The sequence below is a fragment of the Dermacentor silvarum genome, chromosome 11 (genome assembly GCF_013339745.2).
Source record: "Dermacentor silvarum isolate Dsil-2018 chromosome 11, BIME_Dsil_1.4, whole genome shotgun sequence".
NCBI classification, from domain to species: domain Eukaryota; kingdom Metazoa; phylum Arthropoda; class Arachnida; order Ixodida; family Ixodidae; genus Dermacentor; species Dermacentor silvarum.
The window spans coordinates 101,670,981-101,683,656 of record NC_051164.1 but is presented as its reverse complement, the minus strand read 5'-3'; the positions used below and the strand labels follow the sequence as shown (position 1 = coordinate 101,683,656).

At 46.4% G+C, this 12,676-nt stretch overlaps 1 protein-coding gene across 3 annotated transcripts in view; it reads right to left on the bottom strand.

The window, feature by feature from the left end:
- Positions 1–12,676, bottom strand: part of LOC119433221 (uncharacterized) — a 155,571-nt gene that overhangs the window by 111,750 nt on the left and 31,145 nt on the right. For all 3 annotated transcript variants that reach the window (XM_049658934.1, XM_049658935.1, XM_049658933.1), the window contains exon 3: positions 8,819–9,003. The gene's annotated coding sequence lies outside the window, so the exon portion shown is untranslated. The remainder of the gene's footprint in view (positions 1–8,818; positions 9,004–12,676) is intronic.

The following is a 12,676-nucleotide window of genomic DNA, read 5'->3' as shown; positions in this document are numbered from 1 at the left end:
TACGATTGCGAAAAAATAGTGCGGCTTTTACACGAATATGTATGGTAAATGCTCAAAGCAAGGATTTTCGAACTACCAGCACATACATGGCCGAAGCCTACAATCTGTAACGCTAATGAGCTCAAGGTCGTGGGTTCAACCACGCGAGTCCATGGCGGCCGTATTTTGATGGGGGCGAAATGCAAACACGCTCCTCCACTTAAATAAGTCCAACTTAATCCGGAATGCGACCTGCCTGCTAATCATAACGTGGTTCTGGCACGTAATACCCCAGAATTTGGCAATTACCTCTTCCAATTAACCTGTGGCCCTGAGTGCCCAGCGGCTACGGAGCACCTGACCAATGCGGTGGTCAGGCCTGCGACGCGGCAGAAAAGTTCTAATAATCTCTGGTAACTGAACCCGGCAACGTTTAACAGACGAGCCCTCTCGAGTTAGGTTAGATTAGCACAGCAGCTAATCCTGCTGCCTGATAATTCTTGAAGAATTATCAGGCCTTGTCTGCGATATTAGTGAGGTTAGAAGAACTGATTGGGATTATGCAATACAGACTAACGGCCACGCCCTCTGCTACACAAGTCTTCCAGATAATAGAGAATGCGGGGTAGGATTTCCAATTGACAAGGACATGACAGCCAACATGATTTCTACAGCATTAAAGAAAAGGTAGGAGTCGTCGTAATAAAGCTAAATAGGATATGTATATTAGAGGTACATGCCTATGCTCGAAGAAATGGAACAGTTTTATGAATATGTTGAATTAGCAATTAGAAAAGTACGAACACAGTATACTGTAGTCATGGGCAACATCAAAGCAATAGTGGGTGGAAAGCAGGCTGGGCAACAAGCTATAGGCAACTACGGCATTGTTCCGAGGAGCAGTACAGATGTTGGTAGAATTTGCGGAAACGAATAGACTCCGAATAATGAATACCTTCTACAGGAAAAGGACCTGGAAATGCCCTAATGGAGAAACAAGAAATGAAATACATTTCATACACTCTGCCGAACTCAGCATAATGCAGGACATGGAAGCGTTGGGTAGGGTAGGGTAAAAGCAGACGAATGTAGGCTGGTGCTCGAAAACAAATATGAAGCTTTAGAACACGAATAATAATATGTGTTTTTTTTTTATTGGGGCAAGGGTGAGATATGGCCAAAGAGCGCCATGGCATATGGTGATGGGCCCTGAATGTATTAAGAAAGGAGTGGACAGCGAGTCCCAAATGGTAAGTGCAACGTGGCTGTAAAAAGATCTAAGACAAGTCGCTGTCTATTGCGTAAATAAAGAGCGGCGGCACAACTTTCGTTGACGACCAAAGAAGATCCGGACACTCGAAGAAGACGCTGCTCATCTTGAAGCGGGTCGCGCGGCCAATTGCGAGAATCTGCGCGTCGGCGGCGAGCCGATTCGGAATAGCAGCACTTAGCATTTCCTGGCAGAACTTAGCCAAGCCTGGTAAAACCTGGAAGAAAAGCTAGGTCGATCACCACCTCCGCTGTTTCTCCTGTTACTCCAGCCTTGTTGCACCAGCAGTGCAAGCTGCCCGCGTTTTTTATTTATATTTTTTTTGAGGGGGGGGGGGGGTTAGTCGAAATCCATTCTAGTCCGCCCACTCATTTATTTATTTCGGTACTCGTAGGGCCAGAGGCATTACAAAGAGGAGTGGCATGAAAAATCGGCGGCAGTTTCCTTAAATTTATCGACGTTGGTCATGGACGTTGGTCATTTATCGATGAAGGCAGGGAGATGGTTCCAGTCATTCCCAGTTCGACGAACAAATGAATTCATACAAAAGCTAGTTCGGCATGGCGGTATTTCAACCTTGAAGTTGTGGCCAGTGCATGAAGATATATAATATGGAGAAAGGTGTAACTTATCTTTGAGAATAGGGTTAGTATAAAAAGACATAAGCGAAAATATTTACAGCGCAGAGGAAGAACGGGAACACCAAGGGCTGACTCTGAAGTGTTAATTAAAGTTATCTGATTAGAATCCCAAATGAAGCATGCATATTCTAGTTTAGGTCTTATTAATTATTACTACATAATTATAATTATTATTATATAAATATATAATTATATTATAATTATAATTGAAGTACATAATTAGTAATTATTAATACAGATCAAGCTTAACGGTGCTGTTAGAAGTTATGAAATGGCGCCGTAAGAATCAAAGTGTGCGATTAGCCTTGTTGGGTATTAGTTCACATGAATTTTCCAAGACAGATTGTGTGTTAAGTGACTACCCAGATATTTGTACAATGAGACAGGTGATAACGGAGTGTTATTAAGAATAGCGAGGGGGTCTTAGCAGGAGGACGGCTAGAAATATGCAGGTGTTTGCACTTAGTGGTGTTAAGCGTCATGAGCCAGTCGCTGCACCATGAAGAAATTACGTTCAAATCCAATTGCAAACATGCTTCATCAGAGGGATTCGTAATTACGAACGCCGATATAGCGGCAGCACGTCACGCCCGGCAAGGAAAATATTTACAATCGTGAGAAAGCCAATCCAATTGCAAAGGACCACGGCTTCCAACCTGCCTTCCTCAGCCAATGAGAAGTCGCGTTCGCTACCATTGAGCAGCAGAAAAAGGAGCCGCGCTGGCAGTAGGAGGAGGAGTTCCAAAAGCGGCACCAGGAGAAGGTCGGCCGCCGCATCGGGAGTTGAAGACGGCCGTCGGGTTCCGGACCCGAGCCACCAGGACTTCACCCGGCCGGGGCCTCCTGCCAACCCATTCCTGGGCGCCACCACTCCATCCGTTCGAGAACTGCTGCCCGAGGCCGGCAAGCGTCTGCGCCCGTGGGCAGAACGAGACCTGTCGGGCTACGGGCCCGAGCTCTACGACCAGCTGCCCGGTCAGAACGCCGCCGCCGTCAACCCCTGCTGCCAAGCCGCCTGCCTTCCCGGGAATCGCCACCCTGCCCGATAATCTACTGCTGCTGCCCGAGGCCGGTGAGCGTCTGCGTCCGTGGGCAGAACCTGAGCTGTCGGGCTACGAGCCCGAGTGCCACGATCAGCTGCCCGACCAGAACGCCACCACCGTCGGCTCGTGCTGCCGAGCCGCTCCGACACAACGTCTTTTGGTGAGATCAACAACGCTTCTCTCGTCGTCTCGTGTCCGCTTCGCCGCGTCGAGACTGTAGTGCATACGCACACCCGCAGCCTGCCCGAACTTGCCTCATATCATTAGCGTTCCAGCTACGTGTTTTCATGTTATCGTTGTGTGTTTGGTTTATGGTTTTCTTTTCCTTTTAGTTTTATTAAAAGTTTGTGTGTGTGTTTCCCAACCAACGGCTTTGTCCTCGATTGGGTTCTGGGAGGCTTCGCCTCAGAGAACCGCCAGAAAATATTAGACAAAAGAACCTGCTCATCACATAGGGCTATAGGCCTATAACTGCTCGCCGAAGTTGGGTCCTTGCCTTTATTGAGAATAGGAATTATTGCCTCTTTCCAGACAGCCGGGATGTACCCACCACAGAATATGGAGTTAAAAAGCGACAGAAGTGTTTTGTGGGTTTCAGGGCGTAAGTGTTTGATCATGCCGTAAGCTAGTGTGTCTCTTCCTGGCGCTGACTTATTACAACTCACTAAGGCCTGAAACTCCGCCATGGTAAATGGACGTTTGTTAACTTCATTCTTTCTTATGTTCCGATCTAGGGGCAACCGCTCTGCTTGCCGCTGGTACCGTATACAAATGTATCTCTGTAATGTGCCGAACTAGAAATGTACTCGAACTGGGCACCTATAGAATCAGCCTGGTCTTCAAGAGTGGTTCCCTGGGTGTTTACTAATTGTCGAGGATTGGTTTGCCGGTCCTTTAATTTGTTAACTCGGTTCCGCGCTTTGCTTTCATCTGTGTAAGAGTTTATGTCTGATATGTATTTTTGACGGCTTTCCCTTTTGGCATGTTGATGTCGATTGGTCGAGCAAGAACCTACGACTTCCGGTTAGTCTGTTAGCAGGTACGCGCGCTCCCTGCTCTTCCCCGTCGCGTTCTTATAAGGGTGGGCAGCGCTACCCAGACGAATGACAAAGGAAGAGACAATACGAGCGCTGACTGACAACTGACTTATTATTTTCGAACAAGTGAATATATATATACACAAAATGTGATCATGTGACGCGTACAAGTGGCGAATGGTTCTCAGCCTATCTTGCCATCCAAAAACTGAGTTTATTTATCATGCGGAGAGATACAAGTCTGGCTGACACATGCGCCTGAGTTACCATGCATGTAGTAGGCTTCTACAATCTCGTGGTTGATTTGGTTTCTATTTTTATACAGTATTTCAGCTTTTTCAAACACTGGTTTGCATGGGCAAATTCTACAATGTGCGGCCAGATTTGAACTGTTTGAATTTCTGATAGCGGCTTGGTGCTCCCTGAGGCGAATGTTGATGCAACGTCCCGTCTGCCCATAATAGAGAGTTTTAGATTTTTTGCCGCAGGAAAGTGGAATGACGTATACAACTCCCACTGCGCATGCCATGGGCTGTTCTGTGTGCTTGATACGGCAAATGGCCTTGGAAGCCTGCTTAGGTCTATTAACACGAGGGCAAATCTTGTTTAACGAGTTCTTAGCAGAAAAAAACAACTTTAACGCCATATTTCATGGCTACCTTTTTTAACCCATGCCCCATCTGATGTACAGAAGGAATGACTGCAAGCTATCTTCCCGTTTCGATCAGCTGCTGGGGTGATTCCCCCTTTTTTTATTTTCTTTACAATCCCTTCACAGACTGATACAACAGACTTTGGAAAGCCGGCCTTCTCTAGACGCTTTACCTGTAGCGAAAAGCTGGTATTAGCGAGGTGGTGGCAAGACTTTCTAAGTGCGGATCCGAAACATGTCGTAGCAATGCCTCTTTTCTCTAGTTTGGAGTGTGCCGGCGCGTAATTTAAAATTGGTTTGCTTGTTTTCGGGTTATATTCCCCGTCGTGTTGCTCGCTTGTGAGCACTTGCGAATCGGTAATTACAGCCCGCAACGCAAGTGCCAAATAGCTCGCAGTTCCAACACAGTCGTGCTTAGCGGTCTGATTAGCTGCGCGAACAGAGTGCGACGATGTTGACGTTTCTAGACGTGAGCGCAACACAGGGTCCATAGCGGCACGCTTCGCATGAGCTTGGGCGGCACGGCAGCATTAGCGGGTAGCCGAGAAAGTAGCTGAGTCGCGGCTAAGGCCCGTCCACGTTACCAGCACGGTAACTCGCCGCGTGCCGTTTGCCATTCGCGGGCCGCCATTCGACGGCGGTCTTTCCTTGCCGTAGAGAGTATGATACCGGGACCCATTAGTGCGGCAGCCTCACCGCCAGCTGATCGCTCGAAGGCGCCGATATCGTCGCTAGGCCTTCTATACGGTTCACTTCAAAGCTAAATCGGACGGCGCTTCGGTATGAATCGCCAACGCTCACAAGCCACAATATTTTCTTACCGTTGTTGTCGCTCTTCGCAATAATTCTACGCAAAGAAGAAAATACGCCTGATATTAGGGGCGCCGTCGGCTGCGATGCGAGCACAGCCGAGCCGATCGTCTGCCGTCGGTAGCCGTGCACTGCAGCTGAGCTCGACAAGTATCGGAGCTCTCGTTTGTGTTTAACGTTTGACCGTAGATATCGTTTTTCATAAAATGTACAATTTAAGCATCCCTTTACCGAGCGGAAATTATTTTGCTTGGAACAGAAGCTGTAGCCAATGTCTGCGTCGCCGGTGGAGGAGGCGCGCAGTTTGGCGGTCGTCGACTGGCCCGTGAGTCGTACGGCGGGCAGTGCGCCAGCCGAACTGCTGTCTACTTCGGACACCTCTCTCACGGCAGACGTTCTACGTCACTGGAGGCCGGCTTCGCCGTCAGTGTGTTTCCCGCTAGCGTGGACGTGACTTTGGGAGGAGTACTCGGGGAGGAGGTGAGACCAGCCGACCAACGGCGCGTAGTGAAAGTAAGAGCGAAACGAGCGAGGACCGTGTTTCGATCATCAAACGCGTGTAACACCGCTATTACGGCACAATTTCGAAAATTCTTGCGTCTACGAGTTCATTGTAGACTAGTGCACAGCTGCAACACCACAACTAAACTTCGACCTTTGGGTGGTTTAGGGGCCCTTTAAAGTTTATGAGATTTTCTGTGGTAGGTGAGTCACGAAGGCGGCCCCAAGCCTTATCTTGCTTTCTTCGTGCTCACCTACAGCCATGAAGGAACAGGAAGATGATAATATCTAGGCTGATTTCAGAAGCAGCAATTGAAATTGGAGGTAAGTCACCAAGGCAACCAGTAGGTAAGCTTTACCAAGTAAGGAAGCACCCAATAATGAAATGACAAAACATGAAATTCTCAAGCGATCAGATAGAATTAGCTGAACTATCAAATGTGATAAACAAGAAGAAAATAAACGATATTCAAAAATCTGTGAGAATAATGCTTGGCATTGGACAGGACAAGGTGCATGCCGTGAAAGATAAGCAGGGTAATGCCATCAGCAATTTCGTTGATTTAGTAAATGCACCAGGAGAACTCCTATACGGACAATACCCACAGTAACCACGCAAGCTTCATTGCAAGTCGGTATGAACAGGATACAGAAGCGCCTTCCATAACTAGGGAAAAAGCTATAAGGGCACTGCAAGACATGTCCTGGGGGAAAGCGGCAGGAGAAGGTGGAATAACAGGCAATTTGATCAAACATGGATTAAATATTATGCTGGTATAACTTGCGGCCCTTTATATGCGATGTCTCACGACTTCAACTGTACCAAAGAGCCGGAAGAATGCCAAAATTATACTAATCCATAAAACTTTAAAGGATTGAAGAATTATAAGCCCATTAGCTTGGTTTTAGTATGCTATAAAATATTCACAAAAAATTGCCAAAGGAAAAAGTACCACGCTTGACTTCTATCAACCAAAGGAACACGCTGCCTTCAGGAAGGGATATTCTACGATGAATCACCTCCATATCATCAATCAGCTAACTTCAGCTAACTGAAAAATCTGCGGAGCACAGTCAACCTCTCTTTATGGCTTTCATTGATTATGAAACGGCGTTCGATTCAATAGAGGTACCAGCAGTAATAGAGTCATTGCGTAATCAAGGAGTAAAGGAGGCATACGTGAATATCTTGGGAAATATCTGCTAAATTTCCACAGCTACCTTACTTCTCCACAAGAAAAGTAGAAGATTACTTATCCAGAAAGGCGTCAGGCAATGAGACACAATCTCCCCAATTCTATTCACTGTATATGCTTAGAAGTATTCAGGCTATTAGACTGGCAACGTTAAGGAGTGAGGATCAGCGGCTAATACGTCTACAACCTTCGGTTTGAAGCTGACATTGTCCTGTTCAGCAACACTGGGGATGAATTGCAACAAGTGATTGAGGACCTTAACCGAGGAAGTGCAAGAGTAGGATTGAAGATTAATATGTACAAGAAAAGGTAATATTAAATAGCCTGGCAAAGAACGAGAATTCATGATCGCCAGTCAGAGTCTAGAGTCTGTGCAGGAGCACGTTTATCTAGGGCAATTACTTATGGAGTACCATGATGCTGACAGCGGAATTTACAGAATAAAAATGGGTTGCAGTACGTACGGTAGGTATTACCAAATTCTGACTGGGAGCTAAAAGCATTCATCCAGCGTAACATTTATGAAAAACAAGTTGTCGCTCCCATCTCTTTCATCACCCAGAAAGGTGTCCTGTCTTGAGCTTGGCAGTGGCAGACATGTTCAGTATTCCGCCAACATAAATTTCATCACGCATAAATCACCCACGCATGCATAGTTATCTGACAACACTGTCCCTCATCCGCCATTTTCCCCGAGGTGCATTGTCGAAAACCCTGCAAGTCGTGCGGCTATGTTCAGGACTCTTCAGCGCAACACTGGCCTTCAAATTTTACAACTGGCCTCCATATGCACGTCTGGTATGTGCACACCTCGTCTGCGCTTCTTCGATTCATTCCTTTGCAAATAGAAAACTCTGAATCGTCAGAGGCTGCATGGAGAAGCAAGATTCTGAATGGCAATCAGCAGCACCACAGAACAAACGCCTTGCACTTTGCATTGTGTCCTCGAACTGTGCATGCACTTCTAGCAGCCGGACATTTTCCTTGCTAAGACTTTCAGCCCAGCTTTCGTATGCCTTGTAATTCTCGTTGTACACCGCCGCTATAACACGGCCTTGCTTCGACAACAGCGAGTCTTACGATATGTACTTGTGTCTGATTTCATTTCATTTGCACTGATCACATCGGTCTGCAGAACATTCCGAGCCTGTTTCATTTCGTTCACGAAACCAATAACGCCTTTTTTTTTCTTCGACCTTTTTTTTTTTCGGAGCGCAACTTAAGGATTTGCAGCACTTGTATCGCGATTACTATATACGCAAAAACAGTTTATTAACTGCCTCTTCTATGCGCTTTCTACTTTCCATGCTATCGTTACAGATTTAAACTTGTCCTTCTACAGCGCCCTTTTTAGAAAAAAAAAACACGCTTTTAATCTATCTAGCATTGTAAACACAAACATTTATTTATACCTGTCATGTTAGTGCACTCTTCTAGCCAGCTATCAATATAGACGTAAAAAATACCTGCATACTGCCTCCGCTTATAGAACATCTCGATATCTTTGCAACGACAAAACTGTCAGTGAATGCACTTTTTTTTTTTTTTTGCGACTGGCACTGCTCAACGTACATTGGGTGTTGCAAAATAGGAGCGCTCATCCCAATAAACAGTCCGCGCTCAAATTTTCCTTAGATGTAGGATTTGCAATGATATAAGTTTGATGCAAAGTTGGCGGGCATTTCTTACCGGTTAGGTCCACAGTAAATCTGAAGCAGGTGTCCTCTGCGGTGACGTCACTCGAAACACGTGAATTCGACTCCCACGGAATGGTGGCGCCATCTGTCACGGCTGCGATGAACTGCGTGTCTTCGCCGTGTCGATCAGCGTATGCGCTCTTGTTCTCGCACTCTGGTGTCCTTGTCTGTAGTGCGCTGCATCCCAAAGAAAGGTACGGAATGTGACATATGGTATAAGAAGCAGAAATACGAAGTAGTGATTCTCCTAAGTTCATACGTGGTACAGCAGATTAGCATCATCATCATTTGCTGAATACGGAATGATCACTTAAGCGCCCAGCTGCAACTGAGGCATTAACGCGAGCAATCAATGTGGCGAGCATGACGTTGAAAATTGTATTTCTCAGTTATCGAATTCTTCTGAGATTTGCCGCTTCAGGTTGTCCATCAGGATATCCTCCTAAAGAGCTTCAATATCACTACTTGCTGCTAGGCTAGTTGGTTTATACTCATTACAATGTAATCAATATGGTCAGACTTCCCTCTGACTATATAAACGGACAAAATTGATCCTTCCTGAAAGTTCAGGGTGAGTGAAATTACTCACTGAAAGTGAGGGCGTATTGAGAAATGCGCTTTAAATTGAAGCCCACGCTTCGCTTCATCTAGACGACGCCTAGCCTGAACGGGCCCAAGAGCCCACGTTCACTTCAGGACGTTCATGCAAGGGGTCATCTATATAAAGTCAGGCATTTGCTTCATTTTAAGATTTATTTATTTATTTTGTTAGTAAGGCAATTACTCAATGACTCTCAGATCCACAGGCCGATCAGTTAGAAGCGGAAGAGTAAAAAAAAAAGTAGAAATTGTGCCAGCACTTGGTCTTTTATAAAAAAATATGCGCTACACTTCACCAAATGTATTGTTTGGGCCCCTTGGTGCTCCTGACAATACTGACAAGATGATGGCGAGCATGACAGTTCTCTTTATTTCCGAGGGAGTTAGAACAAATGGCACACCAAGGAAACATCCTCAAAAAGTCTGCCATCAGCCTGGCTGTCGCAGAAAACTGCGGCTGCACCGTTACGACAAAAACTGCACATTTCGTTACAAGTGTGAACTGCACAGTTGAAGGATGCAGGTTCACGGAGGTAGGCAGGTGACTCCAGTCGACTCATACATTTGGCCCAAAGGATTCTTAGCAACGCTTAGTGCGGCAGTTCGCCACACCGAATTAGAGGCGGTGACCTACGAGGACGGCAAAATTGTACAGATTTATATTTTCATTAAATAAATAAAGTTCGTGAATTACGCACTGACACACGTCGTCGCTCAGAGAGGTCAGGATGGGCTAATGGCTCACTGAACAAAAAATGTGATATACGTAACGTGAAAATTTGAAAGAATGAAGCACGCAGAATGGTTCTGAAGGGATTCAAGTGACTTGATTAGGAACTCAGAATGTCGGGGTCGCAGACAGTCGAGGCACATGCCACTTTCAATCGAACTGTAGGCGTTGTATAGAAGCAGTTTGAAGGATACTAGAGCACGGAAAATGTTGCTGCGGAGAGAGCCAAGCATTCGATTGATGTTTCTATACTATAATGTGTTCAACATGCGCATACAAAGAAACATCAGTAGTGATGTGAATGCCTAGGCACTTCTACAAAGTCACTGGAGTCAGGAGGGGACCATTAATATGCAAGAATGTGCTATGTCTACGAGATCTCCTTCTTCCGAACGTAACACGCGTTGCGCCAGCGCGGCACCCTCTCTCCAACTCCTGACTCTCTCTCCCCGTCGGCGGCTCCCGAGAGACGCAAGAGCAGACGCGAAACAAAGAGCAACGAGAGACGGCTTCGGACCGCGCTGCGAGCAAGTCGCTTTGAATAAACTCCGTTCCAAGTTCCGAATGCCCTTTATTACGGCTACCACGGACATAACAGAATGGGAATGGGAAGCGATAGAAGATCATTTTGTTCTAACTGATTTAAGTTTATTGGTACTTTGCTTCATTAGCCAAGTATCACATAAGAAAAATTGCTGTTGAGGTCAGATTAGAACACGCGTGTATTGGACGGGTTTTTCTTTCGAGTACGCAGTCAGTCATCGGCTAATAATCACGCCCTCACTTCCATCTCCAGCTATTTCATTTTCACCAAATTTGGTCGCGGTGGCTGTTATAGCTCTTCGAGAACAGAGGACTTAATTGTGCACCGTAATTGAACCAGAAAGTGTGAACCTTGCGTGCACATCATCCTTAACGTGCCCCTACACGCAACTTTCTGAGCAACCGCCAACAGTTGGCTGATGCCAATCATTGAGCACCCGTCATCTCCGGTGTTCCTCAGGCGGACGGCTTTCGGTCGCCTACTCTTTCTTATCCATATTAAAGATGTCTTAACATTTCTTTGGCGAATCAGCTATTTGCAAATGGTTGCGTACTATGCCGCCCTATTATCAATAATGAGGATGTACTCATCAGTCTGACCTCAGACTCAACGAACCTTGCTGCTGCAAGTGGGTAACATCTTTGAACGCTAAAAAAACTTCCTTCTTACTTTTCATCTCAAGCCGTCGTATTCTACTCACGAATACGTAATATCTGGCTCTGTGATCTCCTCGGTTAGCGCCTACAAGTATTTAATATTAATCTGTCCCCCGATCTAACCACGCACATAGGCAAAATAACATAGCAAATGCAGCTGCACGTGTTCTTGGCTTCCCTCGCCTAATATCCGACTAGCGGCCTAATCTGTCAAACTTCCAACTTGCTGCTCCCTAGTCATGCCTAAACTCGAGTACGCATGATCACTTTCGGATACTTACCAACGTAACTATATTACTATGCATCAATCCATGCAAAGCTGCGCAGTGCGACTGATTTCTTTTTCTGAATATTATTACACCTCTAGCTCATCGAAATTTACATCACAAGACAACCTCCCCGAACTTCCATCACGCCGCCAAGTCACCCGTGGTTCTGTGTTCCGCAAATTCTTTCACATACCACCTCGAGCTGATATCATCGTACCAGCCTACCGCCACTAAAGCTGCACCAACCACGACACGAACATACGCCTACTTCAAGCCCGTGCTGTTCACTTCAAGCCCATGATTCCTCATTCTTCATCCAGACATCCAAGGACTGGAATAACCTTGAATGAATCAATTCTGTGGTTTTACGTGCCAAAACCACAATTTCATTATAAGGCACGCCGTAGTGCAGGACTCCGGATTAATTTTGACCACCCGGGGATCTTTAATGTACCCCCCATTGCACGGGGCACGGGCGTTTTTGCATTTCGCCCCCATCGAAATGCGGCCGCCGCGGCCGGGATTCGATCCCGCGACCTCGTGCTTAGCAGCACCATACCATAGCCGCTAAGCCATAGTGGCATCCAAAAGGCATGGGCGTGCCGGTGCCTGTGAACACTGAGAAGGAAGTCATTAAAAAGCGGCACGTACCCAGTGCATTAATTTGGGGCGCAGTCTACTAATGCGTTGGACTGCTGTCCGTGAGGAGCTCTTGCGACGGTGGTTTGATTCCGCTGAGCATCGGAGAAATTTAATGAATTTGTTTCGTCATTGCATAGAGCCACATTCCCAGTTACCCAAGTTGCCGTCAAAGACGTTCATTGGAGAACGGAACACACCTGCACGGACATACTCAGTGACACATGTCTCCATCCAAGAGGTTCATTGGACACTGACCGAATGGCACATGCCTAGTGCTCCAGGTCGGCGTCCAATGGTTTCTTCCAACAGCGATACCTACGTAGTCTCGCATCTACAGTGACGAATGTAGGTGGGAAAGAGGGCCCAAGTTGGTCCGATGGTTGGTTTCGAACCCTATGTGACCTCAGCA